A 17,798-nucleotide genomic window follows, 5' to 3' on the forward strand; every position below is an offset into this window, starting at 1 on the left:
TGCTTAGTGAAATAAGTCAAGCAGAGAAAGACAACTATCATATGATCTCCCTGATATGAGGAAGTGGTGATGCAACATGGGGGCTTAAGTGGGTAGGAGAAGAATCAATGAAACAAGATGGAATTGGGAGGGAGACAAACCATAAGTGACTCTTAATCTCACAAAACAAACTGAGGGTTGCTGGGGGGAGGGGGTTTGGGAGAGGGGGGTGGGATTATGGACATTGGGGAGGGTATGTGCTTTGGTGTGTGCTGTGAAGTGTGTAAACCTGGTGATTCACAGACCTGTACCCCTGGGGATAAAAATATATGTTTATAAAAAATTAAAAATTAAAAAAAAATACACAACCACTGCAGTCTTTGAGCAATCTTTGGAGAGGAGGAAAATGAGGAGATGAGGTGGTGAAGGAGTGAGGGGGGAGGAAGACAGTCTGGGTGTTGGGAATTGCAAATGCTACGTCCAGAGGACTTTAGGGAATACAGATCTTCCCATTTGGTCTGGAATGTGAGTGCGTGTGATGGCAGTGGCAGGAGATAAGCCTGAAGGAGGGAACAAAGGCTGGGCAGGAGTGGCTTGTGACAGACTGAGGGCTTCAGACCTTACCTTGTAAGTAATGGGGACCCAGTGAAAGATCTTGAGCCAGGAGATGACATTCTCAGAATGGAGGAGTCAGGGAGATCTGAGAAAAGACTTCTGCACCAGTGGTCCTGGCAAGAGAAGCTGAGGCTCTGAATCAAAAGTTCAGAAATGTACCTCGCTGGGTACTTTCCACTGCCCAGTTTAGCTTGGTATGCTCTTTGTAGCAGCTCTGGGCCTTTGGCAACATTAACCAACTTCCAGGGACGTGAGAGAGCCCTCTTCTCAGCCAGTGTCTGGTACTCACTTTTCTGTTCAGTCCTCCAGTTAGATTTTATGTAGGTTGTTGTCCCAGTGATGTTGACTTTGCAAGGGTTCTGAAATTAGCCCGTTAGTCACTCTTCACATCAAGTTAAGGAGACTCCTATTAAAGTACACCAGATTCCCTAGGAGGAATGCAGCATTATCAGCCACTAATGCCCTGCCCTTAATTGCTTCACCAGATTAATTGGGTGGCTCCCCAGCAGGACCTTAATCAAAGGAGGGCAGAATAGGTAAATGTTGATGAAGTGACAGAATAAATGAGATTCAAAGCATTGGGCACAAGCTGGGGAGAAAGAACTGTGTTCAGCAACCTGGGCAGAAATGGAGCATCAAATACATAGGATAAGATCAGGAAAGGAGGAGGAGCAAAGAATTTAAATACAAAGGATGCCAAATGGGCTCATCAACCAAGGAACCAACTTAAGGTATCCCTTTTACCATCTATGACCTTCCCTCAATCCTAAAGAGAGACCATCTCCTGAGAAAGGAATGTAGAATAATCACTGTCATTCCTACATTTCATTCAGCTCTTACAATGTGCTGAACAGAGTACCTGATACTTTCTGTGCATTTTCTCAGTCAGCCTCTCCTACCATGATATGAATTAGGCTTACTGTTTCCAGGTTTCCCAGGAAGAGACTGAGGCTCAGGGAGCTTAAGTAAATTGCTCACAGTCATTCAGCTGAGTAGCAGAGTCAGGATTTGAGTCTAGATGCATCTGGTTCCAGAGTCTTAACCAGTAACTCAACTACTTCACCATTCCATCAGTCATTACCTCAACTCTTCTGACTGGTGTGAGTCAGCCTTTAGTAATCATTGGGTGCATTTTAAAAGGCTCCAGCGCCAACCCAGCTCCCATCTACACCAAATCTAGGCACCTTACTATATCCTTCCATAGCCAAGAGCTGCACTCTGTGGCTCACCAGGAGATTCATTATACCTGTAGTTTGAGCACAAACAGAAGAACGTACATCCTGAGGAAGCTGCTGGATTCTTGCATAGTAAGAAGTGTCTTCTTACTATGTAAGAAAACTTCTTACTAAGTAAGAAGTTTAAGATCTGTCTGACCTTAAAGCAAATGCATGTCTATTTTATGACTCTCTCAGGAGATGATGCTTGAGCTGAACTTGAATGATAGGTCATAGAGGTGAAAGTGGAAACTGTAGGCAGAGGTAATACCATAGACAAAGGCATGTAGGCATGATGTAGCCAATAAAAAGCTTGGAGAATGGTGAGGAAGGTGTTTGTGGAAGAAGACAGATAGCAGGAGATGAGAATGTTATTCAGTTGTACTGAAGATTTACAGAGGGATAAGTAGAAATCCTAATAAGAGCTGTTAGCAAACAGTTAAAAACTAAATGTGAGTACTCACCTGATAATTTACCAAAAAGCCCTATCTCCTGCTGCAGGAGGTAATCACATCTGAGGAGCAAGATCAAGATGTGATCATTGAGGTTCCTGAACTCTGATATTTAAATGCTCACAGTCAAAGTAGGTCTTATGTACTAGGGTAAGGGCTGACATTGGGAAAACCTGGGACCCTGAAACATGAAAGGAAGACATCTGAGTGAGTGCGTCTTTGGCTCTTAACAGTGTAGAATGCCCCCAAATCTCAGAGCTTGAAGAAATGGCCCATCTCTCTGGAGAAGAGTTAGAAGCCCCAAAGGGGAAGATTCAGCTAAGCTCTTTTCCCCATGAAGCAAAAGATAACCCCCTTAGGAGCTCATCACACCTTCATTACTGGCTGCCAAGCTAATTACTAGGATTAAATCCCCACATAACTTGGCTGAGAACATGCTGGGCTTGAGAAGGATGGAAAGAGATTTTGGCTAAAGAAATTGGAAAAATTACCCTACGTATATACATGGGCTAGGAGAATATCCCTGGGATTGAGTTTTGAAGGTGCTTAATCAAAGGATCAGAACATAAAACCGAATAAGCAGAAAATCAGCAACTGGTAACACTTTCTCAGGACATAGAACTTAGCACCCTGGCATGGACCCAAGGGAATGAAGCAAACTTTCAACTTGGCTGACTTTTAGGAGCCTGGGGCCGGGGGGGGGTGTGTGTGTGTGATGTCATCTTGTACTAGACAACGGAAATGCCTGAGTTGCCATGCATATAGTCGAGGAAAGCATAAAAAGGCTGCAGGAAGTGGGATCCTGGAGTTGATATATTATGTGAAACTAAAAGACCTCCTGTAGGAAAATATTCCATGGAGGACCCCAGGGCAAGTATCATTCGCTGAGGCCATCAGGGATGTATACCAGCAGCACCCAAAGGTTCAGTGATGGCCTCCTTTGTAGGCCTGGGATGATGGTAAAGAGATGGTCCCAGAGCTGGACTCATGATGGGGAAGCAAAGTAATGGAGGCCAGGCAGTGATGCTCAGCTACTAAAAGCCAGAAGGTCACAATTACTGTAACAACCAGTAAGGAGAGTGGGGCAGCCTAGGATGCTTGACTTTAGGGAGTTGTGGAAAAATTCATAGAGGAAAAATTGGCCAGTATTAACTAATATCTACAATCAGAAGCAAGACCAGAGGGCACAAGTAAGCTGCATGAACAAGTAGCCTACCCCTATATCACAGTTGCATCAGAACCATTGTCCCACATCTATGACTGCATGTGGGGCCCTTTTGATCAGCTATAGATAGAGAAAAATGTCTAGGCTTTGTTTGCAAATGGATCAGCTTAGTAGATCTGTACAAGCGAAAAATGGATGGCAGCTGTATAGCCACATTCAGGGAGAGCTTTGAAATACAATGGAAAGGGAAAATCTCCCCAGTGAGCAGGTGATATGCCTCATGATTTGCTTTGTGTGCAAGAAAAAGTGGCCCAAGACAAGAAAGAAACCAAACACACATACACACACACAAACACGCTCTCTCTCTCTCTCTCTCTCTCTCCTGGGCAATGACAAGTAGCCTAACCAGATGGCCAGGAACCTAGAAGAACAAGCACTTGAAAATCAGAGATAATAACTTCTGGTGTAAAAGCAAATGGATAGCATATGGAAGTGGGTACAAAGTATGAAGATTTTCACACATTAATGCCCAGCAGAAAGCATCAACTATGGAGAAGACAGTGAACAATCAACAAGAAAAAATAGCAATTTACATTCACTAGCTTTCATCACTGCCACACCAGAATTGGAATGAGGGACATATAATCAGAGTGGCCCAGTGGCAGAGATGGAGACTACCTATGAATATAACAGCATGTATTCTCATTTGCTAACTGTCTCTGAATAGCCAACCTTTGAGCAACAGAAATCAATCAGTGTTGATCCCTGTCTGGTCCTGTTCTTTCAGCAAATTGACAATTTTCTTTGTGGTAAGTGAACTACACTGAACCCCTATCACTTTAAAAGGTTCACCCTCACAAGGGTAGATGTATGAGTTTGCCTTTTCTTTCCATAGATCCTCAAGCAGCACCACTATCTGGGAGCTTACAGGATGTTTGATCCATAGGGTGAAATCCACATAACATAGCATCTAATTAAAACAACAACAACAACAACAAAAACCACTCCTCAGCAAAGAATTCACTGTTTGCATCACCCATTGCTCCTTCCAGAATCAGCCAGCCTCATACCAGACTTTACTAGACCAACCTACTGAAGACACATCTGAAATAACATTCTTAGATGCAGTGCTCTGCAGGGGTAGGGTGCCATCAGAGACCTCTAAATGGCCTCAGTAGGAAGAAAACATGGATCTGGAAACACAGAAGTAGAAATAGAAATGGTCTCATTTATCATCACTCTCAATGACCCAGTGGAGATCTCTGTTTCTCTTTGCTTCAACTCTGGCCTCTGTAAGATTAGAGGTCCTGGTAACCAAAGGGGTACATTCTCATGAGAAACAGAGTAAGGATCCCCATGAACTATAAGCTATGATTCCTGCCAGATTGCTGTGGACTCCTTGAGTCCAAATACTGGCAGGTAAGATGTGGAGTCAACATTTTGGCAGAGATAATTTAACCCAAACAGCAAGAAGAGGTAGGGCTGCTTTGACAAAACAAGGACAGGAAAGTAGATGTGTGCAACAAAGGTGGTTTGGTTGGGTGTTTCTTGGTAACTTTCTTGCCTGAAACTGTGAATGGACATGTGCGGCAACCATAGCCTGAGAAAGTTATGATTTCTAAGAGATCAGAGCCATTAAGATTGAGGTTTTGGGTCGGGGCGCCTGGGTGGCTCAGTGGGTTAAAGCCTCTGCCTTCGGCTCAGGTCATCATGATCCCAGGGTCCTGGGATGGAGCCCCGCCTCAGGCTCTCTGCTCAGCAGGGAGCCTGCTTCCTCCTCTCTCTCTCTGCCTGCCTCTCTGCCTACTTGTGACCTCTGTCTGTCAAATAAATAAAATCTTTAAAAAAAAAAAAAAAGATTGAGGTTTTGGGTTAGTTATAGCGTGAGAGGAGGGAGAAGATGAGTATCGTTGAGGCTCAAGATCAATGGTAGAAATGGAGGCTGTAGTTATTCCTACAGAATTCCCTCTTCTAAGTTTCCCCTCAGGAATAGAGGCACATGAGGAACATGGAAAACATGAATGGAGAAGTGAATCTGTGCAGCATGTAGTGTAAAGTGTGGCATTCATGGAGATATGCTAGTTCAGACCGCCAAACTGCTGTAAGATACACAGTTAATGGATGAATTCTGTCTTCTACCCTGGGAACACCAAGACCATACTTTTCACAGACTGCCCCCAATTGCTAAGTACAGCAGGGTCATAGAGCCAGTCCACTTCTGCTCAACATGGGATTCCTCTAACAGGAAACTTTGGCTCAGTGCACAGCTGAGATTTTCTTAGAGCTGCACTGTGGTCTGTGGTTTTTCCATCTAATCCTGACTTCAATCTCTACTTTCAAGGGTATCAGATCTGCAGTGGGATTTAAGAGCTCTCTCTGGCTACTTCAACACCTTTCTCTTGCACAGGCACTTCCCCCAGTAGATCTCTTGGATGTCTAATCCCATCTTGGTAACTCTTCCTCAGAAGTCCCGGACTGACACACTTACTATATGTTCCAGAAAACAGGAATCATGTCTGTGTTATTTACTACTGTATCCCCAGTGCCTAGCACCATTTCTGGTAATTGAATTAACCAGTGCACTCGTTAATCATAGCAGCATCAATAGCATGGTAGCAGTGGGACCCAGACTGGATGGAAATGGAGCCAAGTTCGGAAGTGCGGGACACTCTTTCAGGAACTGAAAAAGAAAAGAGAAAGAGAAGTAAGATTTGGGGTTGAAGGTGACTAGAAAAGAAAGCAGTATTGAAAGCAGTATTGAAAGGAGCTCTTTTGGGCTTAGAGAGGTTTAGTCACATAAGCTGAGAAGTCAGTGAAGAGGGAAACACTGAAGATGCACCAGAAATAGGATAAAATTAAAGAAATAGAGGATAAAATTAAAGGAATAGAGGATGGGGGCAGGGAAGGGGTGAGAAGCTGAGCAATTGCCTTGGAGTCCCTATTTTTCTAATGTTATAGGAAGGACAAAAGATCATCTGCTGAAAGAGAATGGGAAGTGAGGGAGAGTGGAGACTAAGGAGGGATTGGGTGAAACAGCCCCTGATGGTGAATGGACATAAGAACATTCTGGGGCATGTTGAAGACTAAGGGGAGGGGCCTCTGCTAAAGCTGGAACCATGCGTCTGTAAATCAGCTATGGAATTTTCTTCAACATCTCCTAGGGGCCCCTAGAATGGAAATATCAGACAACTATGATAATACAGAGTTGGAGTGGCAGGCTCTGACAGGGACTCAGATGAAATAATGGTAAGCAAGAGGAAGGTGATGGTAACTTATTTTAAACAGTGATTTACCAGAATCCAGATTTGAAGGAAGGAGACCTATTCCCACTTAATGGAATATTAAAGTAACCACCTTTACTCCTGCATCTTGTCTAATTGTCCCATATGAAACTATTTTCCACCCACAGATGAAGTCCTGGAGGCTCAGAGAGTTTTGAAGAACATGACCATGTTCCCTCAAGTTGTGTGTCTGGAAAAAGTCTTTCAAGGTTTGGAATTCACTGGGGTTGAGGTGTCGGTAAGGAGAGTGATGTCTCATGCTTAAATCTCATCTGAACATTATTTTATGCTTACTTTTAAGAAGGTATACTTATTTAAGATTTTTTTACTTATTCTTAGGAATATTCAAGAAGGGAAGCTATGACTTATATGGCACGAATACTCTAGGTCATTAAATAAATAGTAACTGCATCGATTTTTCAAAAACTTATGAGCAAGTGTTTGGACTGAGTTCCATTTTTTTCTTCTCTTTTAACAAACATCAGAGCTATTTTATATATAATTTAAAAATGATTTTTATCAAGCAGATAGACAGTTTTGTAGGAGAGCATACCAACCTTTTCTGTGTGTGGGATGAGACACCATATTTTTATGGTGTGGTTCATAATCTGTATGGATTTCAAATTTGGTTTTTTTTCCCCCTAAGATTTATTAAGAATGAGAGAGAGAGAGAGAAAGTGCACATCAGTAGGAGGAGGGGCAAAGGGAGAGAGAGAATCCCAAGCAGACTCCCTGCTGAGAATAAAGCCTGAGGTGGGGGTCAATCGTAGGGACCCTGAGATAATGACCTGAGTGGAAATCAAGAGCTGGCTGCTTAACCAGCTAAGCCACCCAGGTGCCCCTGAATTTCAAATTTCTTAATGTGCACTTATTAAGTGAGTTTATGGTTTTGGCTGTTGTCTCATTACATGTTAACTGTAACATATCATAGATAGTAACTAGGTCAAGGAGGTTTTTCTTAAGAAGAACAGAAATAATTGCCCTGACTATGTTCAAAATGAGCTCTGACAAGAATTTTAAGAAGTTTTGCAAATGAGGTTGCTCTTGGAAACTTGTTTACTCGTTATGAGGCCCTTCATCCATTATCTGATAAAGATAATTTGAGTCAAGTAAAGGGCGAAGTTCAAAATGAAAGCAATAAAGGATTCATTTTCAAATCTAACGATGACTATGTTCCCATAAGCATTCTAGTGAATTTAGATTTATGGACTTATGTGACACTGCAACATGTCTTAAAATTATTGTGGATTCCCTGTGGTGCCATCTTTAACAGCTGGCCTCATGCAAATGTGAGACTGGACTATTAACCACACAACATTACAGACAAATATGAGAAGCATGGTTCAGGCTGTCATTCTTTTGGTTTTTAAGAAATTAACTAGAAGAAATGTGAGAAGATTCATTATACACAAAAGAGGCAATGGAATTGCTTTCCTTGTGTTTTTTTCTACTAGAGCTGACAGAATTAGTTTGCTGAATTATGTGTCATGAATAAGCACTTCTTTGAGGAGAAGTTTTATTAAAATAATATTTTTAAAATCCAAGATGAGTCAGATCTGCCAAATTTTTTGTGAATTGTTAAAAAAAAAAAAAAATGATAGTTCACTAATGGTGCCAGAAAGAATTTGTGCTGCAATTGATTCTGGATCACTGTTAATGAGGTAAGACCCCCAGTTATAAGTTGTACATGACTTACAGTAGGTTTATGTTTCCACTTATTTTGTAAGTGGGCATTTCAGAGCTCAGGATGCACGTGCTGAAGGAAAAGTACTGCCAGCAAGCCAGCGTTGGCCAGATTCATATCACAAGAGGAGTTTTAGGTACCAAAACCTTGAGATACCTGATCCCACAAGGCTGCCCATTTTTTAAGAGAGAGTGGAGGCTCACAGGTAACCTGCATGGAGCTATAGTCAGGACCAGCAGTGTCAGTCTGTGGTGTGTGTCCTGTGAGAGGGCCATGGCACTCAAGATGGAAGACACAAAGCTCAGAGAAACTCTATTCAATTCTTAGTCTGGTGAACTGCCAGAATAGAGATTGCCGCTTCCACATGCAAATCTTTCTTTCTGGCTCAGCTCTCTTCAAACCTTGGTGCCTCTGACACCTCCCCACTCTCCCTTCCAGAAAAACTGAAGCTGTTTCTTGCCTGAGCTGGCACCTGGTTCCCCAGCAGCCTGCTCAGGGGTAAAAATTGTATTTGCCCATGGGTTCTAACATACCCAGAACTGCGAAAACTGTTTAGAAACAGAACCCAGCCCAGCTCATTTTAGTCCTCAGGCAGAGAGATAATCAAGATTTGTGGCAATGGGAATGAGAGCAAGAAAGCTCTACAAAGAGGATGGAGAATGGAAGGGCGATGAATTTCCAAGCCACAGAGAGTTTGCAGTAGCCTGATAGTCATGGCTGGACACAAGAGAGAAGGATGAACAAATGGGAGGAATAAGTCATTTCTTCTTTTTATTTTATAAGCTCTTGTGGTGGTTTTTAATTACATCCACAAATTCTTTCACTCTCCTCTCATCAACTGATATAATCTGTAGAGCCTCCCCTTGAACCTGACTGGACCTCTGTGACTGCCTCCATGAACAGAATCCAGTGGAAATCACACTGAGTCACTTCCAAGACTAGATTAGAAAAGTCCATGCAGCTTGTGCTGGTAGCTCTTGTGATACTTGCTCTACTCACTCCGGGAGGCCTTGGCCACCTTGTAAGGATTTTGCTACCCTAATGCTACCTGACACCACATGGAGAGACCACAAAAAAAGGGAGAAAAGAACCCAAGACATCCAAGCTGTTGTAGCCCCAGCTGTTAGTGTTTTCCTAGTCCAGGTTTCAGTTCTGTGAGTGCCTTCATGATGGCCCCAGTTCCCGCCACCTTTCCACTGTAACCACATGAGAGACCCCAAAGGAAATGTCCAAGTCCTGTCGACTCCCATATTTGAATGCCAAATAAAGGATTCCTTTTGTTTTGAGCCAACCTGGTATGCTTTGTTACCTAGCCATAGACAACCTGAACAAATAATGTCTCTATAAAAAAGAGGCTTTTACTTTTCCTTTCTCAAAATGGCAAATATTCTGAAGGCCTGGAGCCTTCTCTGCTCAGGGGAAAGTTAAGAAGTTTTAGTTTTCAAAAGCCTGCCCTCTTCTTCTTTTTTTTTTTTTTTTTTTTTTTTAGGATTTTATTTATTTGACAGACAGAGATCACAAGTAGGCAGAGAGAGAGGAAGGGAAGCTTGCTTCCCGTTGAGCAGAGAGCCCCAGGTGGGGCTAGATCCCAGGACCCTGGGATCATGACCTGAGCCAAAGACAGAGGCTTTAACCCATTGAGCCACCCCAGCGCTCCCCTCCCACCACCACTTTCTTTTTAACAGGATTATTATGTACGGAGGGGGAGCTCTGTTGATTAAGCAAGAGAGAGGAACCTAGCTATTAGAATGGATGCCCTCTCTCCAAAGACTAGAAAAAGTGGAAGGTAGGTGGGGTCTGGGGATTGACAGTCATGCCAGTGGCTAACTTGGGTGCAGAGGTAGCAGGGGTCAGGACTAGCAGAAAACCACATTAGCACGAATGAAGGAGGAGCTCAGTACTGCTATGATGAGTGCAACACCAGGTTTTACTCTCTTGAGTTTTTTGAACTGCACAAGCTTTTTGAGATTCTTACATCATGCTAGATGGGAACAGGGCCTCCTAAACGAGACTGATACTAAATTTCCTGTCACGTGTTGTGATTTTGAAAACTTAAGGAAAAAAATCCTCTCTTGTCCCAGGATTTATTAAACCAGTCTCACCTAGTTATATATATACATTTGTGAATGACAGAAATTACCTTAATCCTCCCAAAGGTGTTTGTTATCCTGACAAGAGGCTTTGACATTAAAAAATTAAACGAATTTCTCTTTGAGGAGAATTTTAGACAACGTAAACAAAACAAAACAAAACATTTAAGAATAATTAAGTCATGGGAAGATCGTCATCCGGGGCTTTAGAAGATCCATTAAGCTGACTTTGCTCCTGAGGATCCCTGTTCCTCCATTTCTGAAATGATGAGATCTTTCAAAGCTCCAAGGTGGTTTGAGCTTTTAAAGCTCCAGGGAGATTTTTGTTTATTTGTAGAGATGTCAAATGTGAAGTTTGTTTGACACAAAAGGCCGGGCCCACATAGCTGTTGCTATGAATCATATCCTCTGTATACCAGGGAAGATACCTCAAACCGTTCCCATTTTATTTCCAGATAGCCTTGAAAATAACCAAGTGAGATTAGTCATTTAGATTTAAAGACCCAGAAACTGATTTCCTGGAAGCATTTAATCCTTAGTGTTGCCTCCTCTTCCTTCCTGGTCTCCCTAACTAAAACAAACCAGTCATTTGTCTTTGTCCGTGAAATAAAATTAGATCGACTAAGGTCTCTTTGCAATTTTTTTTTTCTGTCTTAACCATGTATAACAGTTGATCAGAATAATTAACAGCAATCCTGTCTAGGTAGGAAAGTATTTTGATAACCCTACAACTGATCTGAATTCCAACTCCATGCATACCACATGAATTCCAATTATATGCACTGTTCAAAATGAAAGAGGAAAAAAAATGAAATCCTGGTAAAGGTGGCGCGAGATGAAAGCACTGAACTCTCATTCCTGAGAACTGCTGATGAGTTCTTTTCAAGGTGAGGTGTGCCCTTGCATGCAGACAGGACAGGAAGGGATCAAAGGAACAAATAAACAAACAGAATGTGTTCTCAGAACTCCTGGCCTGATTGCCTCAAAGAAGAAGTAGAAATAGATCAAATCAAAGCATTTTTTAAAAGATGCCAAGGTGGCTTTTTAAAGTTCAGCATCCTAAATGCCAGGTGGCTAATGAAGGTCAGATAGGCAACTTCCATAATTTGTCTTTATGTGTTTAGTTGTGCGCCTTTATTAGGAAAATGATGGATAACTCTCTCCTTAGCAACTTTCGAGAGTATTTTTTTCTATAATTTGTAAAAAAATTAAAAATATGACTGCAAGCATGTAGTGTAGCATAAAAGCAATTAAAAAAAAAACTTTATTCATTTGACAGAGAGAGAGATCACAAGTAGGCGGAGAAGCAGGCAGAGAAGCAGGCAGAGGGGGAGAGGGAAGCAGGCTCCCTGATGAGCAGAGAGCCCGATGCTCGATCCCAGGACCCTGAGACCATGACCTGAGCCAAAGGCAGAGGCTTAACTCACTGAGCCACCCAGGCGCCCCATAAAAGCAATTTAAAGTTTTGTTTTGTTTTTTTTTTTCTGGTAGCGCTAAGAGAGCAAATGAACCTCACGATAGCCATGTTTATGCTCCAAATGAGATTAATTGCTTTGCTTACACCTAGAGGAGTCTTAGTGACTCTGAACCACATTTTTGCTAACTTTTGACTTCAAGAACCAAAGCTGAAGAGGGTAAAGCTAATGCAAACACTGTTAAAATGGCTTTTGTAGTACAGATTTTAGAGACTAGAGGGCAGAATTGTTTTAGCTGATCCAAGGCAATGGAAAGCAAAATCTATTAATCTGTTTATTACACAGTGACCTAGAGGCTTTAAAATTTGGATCATGAATGCAAGCTTGTTTTTCATTAAAAATCCAAATCACTGTCTGCTGGAAGGAGCAACAGAATAAAATGTGCATTTTCTGTGGCTGTTGTAGATGTTTTGCAGAGGCCCTAGGCTTATGACAGAAAATAGAACACGCTGAGAGGGGCCTTTTGCTTTAACATATTTTTCTGTCTTAAATCTATCAAGCTGTCCACTCGGTCTTCACTTGGCCTTTTCCTCCCCAAAATAGCAGTCCTCCCTCTCCACGAAGAATACGTATGTGCATATGTACATGCGTATGTATGTGATGTACTTGACAAGGATCTCAATAATTAAGATTATTATGAAATTATGGAGTTGATTCTAGGTTGAGATTATCTTTTATTTATTTATTTTTTACTGTGCACCTCTCAATAAATATTTCTTCCAAAGAAATTAGCTAGTTGATGACACTGTGTGCTTCTAATGCTGTTTTCGTCTTTCTTTGGCCTCTTCTTACTTAAGAATTCTTGGATCTTCTTTACCATTTTACCTTCTTTGATGTGACACGCTTCTGGTTTTCACTCCTTACGTATTATATGTGACCCCAAGCCCCAAATCACTTTCCTCTGCGTTAATTTCTTCTGCTCTGTCATATCAGCACACCCATATGGAGGGGGGATGGTGGAAAAGTGACTTCCACACTACAAATTCCTGCTTAATTTCATCATGTTTTTGCTTCACAAACCACAATTCTTATTACCACTGTTAAAAAAAAAAAAAATTCAACTGAGTAAATTTGAAGATCTAGTTGGCTTTATTTAATGATTCATGAATTAGGCAGCATCCCATCTAGCAAACAGAAAGGAACTCCTAGAAGTTGTACAAAATGGAAAGGTTTTTATATGCAGAAATAGGGCAGGTCAAGGAAGTTATTAGCAAAAGAAAAGAAAGGATTATTTCAGACAGGGCATTCCCTTCAGGGCACGGGCAAGGGGTCTTATTTCGCAGATCACTTAACTAGTGCTGATCAGGAAATTCTAGGCCGATTGGTTTAAAATACATTCTTGATTGGGGCTCCTGGGTGGCTCCATGGGTTAAGCCTCTGCCTTCAACTCAGGTCAGGATTCCAGGGTCCTGGGATTGAGCTCTCTGCTCAGCAGGGAGCCTGCTTCCCACTCTTGCTCTGCCTTCCTCTCTGCCTACCTGTGATCTCTGTCTGTCAAATAAATAAATAAAATCTTAAAGAGAAATAAAAATCCACTCTTGGGAGAGGCTGAAATTGTAGTTAGGGTAGGTATTAAGCCTTGCAGGGACTTAGCAAAAGTAACTCTATTTGGGGTCTGTTCTTTCTTTTTAACCCCACATTCAAATTTTCCTTGACTGATAGGTTGTCTTCCCTCTTTTTCTGCACACTGAAAGCCCACAAGCAGATTATTTGTAGTCTAAGGAATGCAAGTGCTGAAGGAAATGGTTGAGGCCTTTAATAAGTTTCTAGATAAGGGATAAACATCTCATTAGATAAAATGTCAAATACTTTTCAAAACAAGCTTTTGACTTCTACTTCCAAAATCTATTTCAGATCCATCTAAGATAGGCAGAATTTTGGTCCCCATGACCTTTCCCCCCGATTTTATTCTTGTGAATGTTACTTTTTATGGCGGAATGGATTTTGCAGGTGTAATTAAGGTTACTAATCAGATGATCTTAAATAGAAAGATTCTCTTGGATTATCCAGTGTAATGAAATGAGCTCCTAAAACCAGAGCTGTTTCCCTGGCTGGTAGTAAAAGAGGAACTCAGATATTTGCAGCCTGAGAAGGATGTAATACGTTGGCTTAAAGATGAAGGAGCCATAACAAGGAAAGGAGAGCCTAGTTCTATAATTGTCAAGGAACTGAATTCTGCCAATAACCTGAATGAGTTTTAAAGCAGAAACTTGAAAGCAGAGTTTGAAAGCTCTTCCTAAGAGCCTATGGATAAGAACCCAGTCTGGCTGATCCTTGATTTCAGTCTTATGAAGTCCTGAGTAGAAGACCCACTTAAGAAATGCTGGACCCAGAGTTGAGGGCCACACCACTATGTTTGTAGTCATTATTTACAACAACAAACTAGGATAGAAATTATCATATCATTAACTTTTCTTATGTAGGATTTAAAAAGTCTTTACTGTTTAAGCTGTTTTCATTTCAGTTCTTCTATTGTTTATAATTGAAAGTTTGTATCTCCTTCTCGAGCTGTGAAAAATAAGTCCTTAAATTAGAACGTTTCCTTCTGTACCAGTGGCCCATTGAATGTGTTAGCACTTTGATGAAAGAATTCTCTTTGCATTGGCTGAATGCCTGTTAAGGTCTAGGTTCTGTACTATTCAGTTTACATATCCTACTTTCAATCCTTTTATTTTGTTTTGTTTTTGGTTTTTTTTTTTGAAGTTAGGATCCTACTCTCTCCACAAGAGTGGAGACAGGAGCTCTTTCTCAACAATTCCCTTTCAAAGGGATGGCTCCCCTGTGTTGTAGAAAATTTACATTTAAAGGAGAAAGAGAAAGAATTTATAATTGCAAATTTTCCAAAGTAACTGTTCTAAGAAAAAGGGAGCCAGGGCCACCTGACTGGCTTGGTGGGTGAAGTATGGACTTTTGCTCTCAGGATAGTGACTTTGAGCCCCATGTTAGGTGTAGAGATTACTTTAAAAAGATAAAATCTTAAAGGGAAAAAAAAGAGAGAGAAGGAAAGAAAAAGGCAGCCAGAAGCCTGTAGTCAGGAAGATGTTTGTCTAACATTTCGTCAAGTTGAAGGGAATGTTGATCAGTCTCAATTTTGCTTAGCCTTTGGAAAATTTAAATGTAGTTTTATTTTTTTTTTTTTTTGAAGAGTTTTATTTCTCAACTGCCAGACTCATTCCAACTCCTACCTACCTCTTACCAGTTGTTCCATGGTTCCAGGTACCAAGGGCCAAGGTGGACTCCTCTGAATATCAATTGTCTACAGCTCAGTTTATGTCAGAGTGGTCCATAACACAGCTCCTTATAAAACCAGCAGCTCTCTGAAACTTCTGTGGTAGATTTGGGGCACAGAAATTTTACTTCTAAATGGTCTATGAGCCAGTCAACCTAGATAACCAGGATGCTTTTCTCTCTGACACATTCTTCATCTGGTCAAACTAACAGCCTGATGGAGAGAAAGAGGGTACAAGAAATAAAAAGAAAAATAATATAGTTAATTTCTCAAACAGGTTTTTCTGCCACATCCTAAAGAGTAGGCTGATTCATTCAACAAATATGAAAGCATTAAGATGCTAATGTTTGAATTTATGTGCTAATTAAGGAAAACAAAGAAAAATGCATCTCTTAGCCTGAAATCATCAGAGTCTGAGTTTAACCATCATATAGTTTATATAGTATTTAAGGACTTGTCTGAATTGGAGCAGTAAATTTAAATATTACATAATTTTTCCCCCCTAAGTAGCATCTAATACTAGAAACCATGGTAATCATTCATTTTTAAAATATGCCTTTACTCTCATATTCTTAAAAGCTTTTGATTACATACTATTGCTACCTGTGTAGGGATTTTTATAATTTAAGTTTTTTTCTCTACCTTTCTGAAAATCACATTTAGTGGAGGAAAAAGAAAGGGCAGTATATAACATACCATATAGAATGTATCTATTCATGTCATTCTACAAAGACAAAATTTGGTTTTGCACATAATCTCTATATGTGAGAATGAGGCCTATGATAAAATTCTTAGAGATCATTTATGTGTTAAATATGGCTCTGGTGTTCCTGTCAGGCATAAGCATTATAATAAGTCCATGGAACGATTTCTAAGGAGATTGAGCGATAAAATATCAAGAACTTTTTTTTTTTAGAAAATCGTGCAGTTTTAAATATCATAGCAGATACCAACAAACATTAAGGTTGAACTCAATTCATGATGTTGCCATGACAACAGATCTTGAAAACTGCAAGTGAGGATAAAGATGAATAAAAATTTGGTTTGTGGACCTCAAAGAAGGATCAAATCCTTAATTTTTTTAAAAAAGAAGTTTTCCAATGCACAAAGTTTCTGTAGCTCCCTGGGCAAGTACACCCCCTCCCTACCGGGTTTTACTTCTTTCTTTGCCTGCTAAGGGTTTCCTGATGCTTCCACCCCACCCAGCCTCTTGAGTCTTTCTGCTTCCCTTGGCTCTTGACTGAAAAGTGGCAAAAAGAAAAAAAAAAAAAATCATTTCTTTGTAGAGCAACAGAAACAGCCTGGAATGTTCCAAGAGAGATTTTAATAAGAAAACAAAGGAAAACAAAAATAATACTTTAGCTCCCCCAAATCATTTTTCAGTGCTTTCCAGGTGTGGCTTTCTTGGCTTGAGCAGATTATGAAACTGTGACTAGGAAGACCAACCCATCCCAGCTTTCCCAGGAATTCCCTGATTTTAGCACACAAGCTGGGAAACCTCCTGATCTTGGGAAACTGAGATGCTTTGTCACCCTTAAAGGGACATTTAAGGGTTGGTCACCCTTAAAGGGACACTGAAAGGATACCCTTAAAGCCGCCTTTTCCAGTTCTTGGAGTTTTTCCCCTACAATTTCAACTCTTTTTTTTTTTTTTTTAATTTGTGTGTGTTGAGAGAGAATGAGAGTGCGAGAGCACACACAGTCAGGGGGAGGGAGAAACGGACTCTCTGCTGAGCAGGGAGCCCAGTGTGGGACTCCATCCAAGGACCCTGGGATCGTGACCTGAGCCGAAGGCAAACACTTAACCAACTGAAACACCCAGGCATCCCACCTCCCCAACTACTTTAGTGTCCCTTTAAGGTAGACACAGATGGTAAGAAGGTTGAATGAGCTGATTTGGCCCACGCAGAATAGAAGAGTCCCACTTATTCCAGTATTTTAGTATGGCAACAATTAGAAGGCCATTGAGCCATACTTATAAAGAAATATTTCACCACCTTAACCAATACTCTTAGAAATAGATGTCCTCAAGCCCCAACAGTGGACAGCTGCCCAAAAGTTTATCACAGGTATTGCAAATGCCGATATCAAAGATAAGTGTGAATAGTAGAACAACAGCTATTGGATTGCATACTTCCTCAACAGTTAAAGTGGCTTTAAAGACTTCTTGATCAAATAATCCAGCACACTTGGTCTATTGTAGACCCAACCCACAAGTATGGACAAAGAGAATACCCTCAAATATTCTAAAATACCATATATAGTGAGTAATTAGAAGTGAAGAATTGACTTTACTGGAATTAGAGTTGCCATTTACCTCAAATATGAATGGAAATTTTTTTTTTTTTTTAAGCAAGGTCCACACCCTGTGTAGATCCCAACATAGGGCTTGAAATTACAACACTGAGATTAAGACCTGAGCTGAGATCAAAAGTTGGACGCTTGACCCACTGAGGTGCCCAGGTGCCCCATAAATGGAATTTTTATAAATAGCTTTTATACTTTTTAAATTTGTATCCATGTAGAAAAGAATGAAAAACACAAAAAAAACGAGAGAGAAGATAATGAAAATCATCAGTAATCTTATTACACAAAGATATCCATAGTTAATATTT

This window comes from Mustela nigripes, chromosome 12, assembly GCF_022355385.1.
Source record: "Mustela nigripes isolate SB6536 chromosome 12, MUSNIG.SB6536, whole genome shotgun sequence".
NCBI lineage: Eukaryota > Metazoa > Chordata > Mammalia > Carnivora > Mustelidae > Mustela > Mustela nigripes.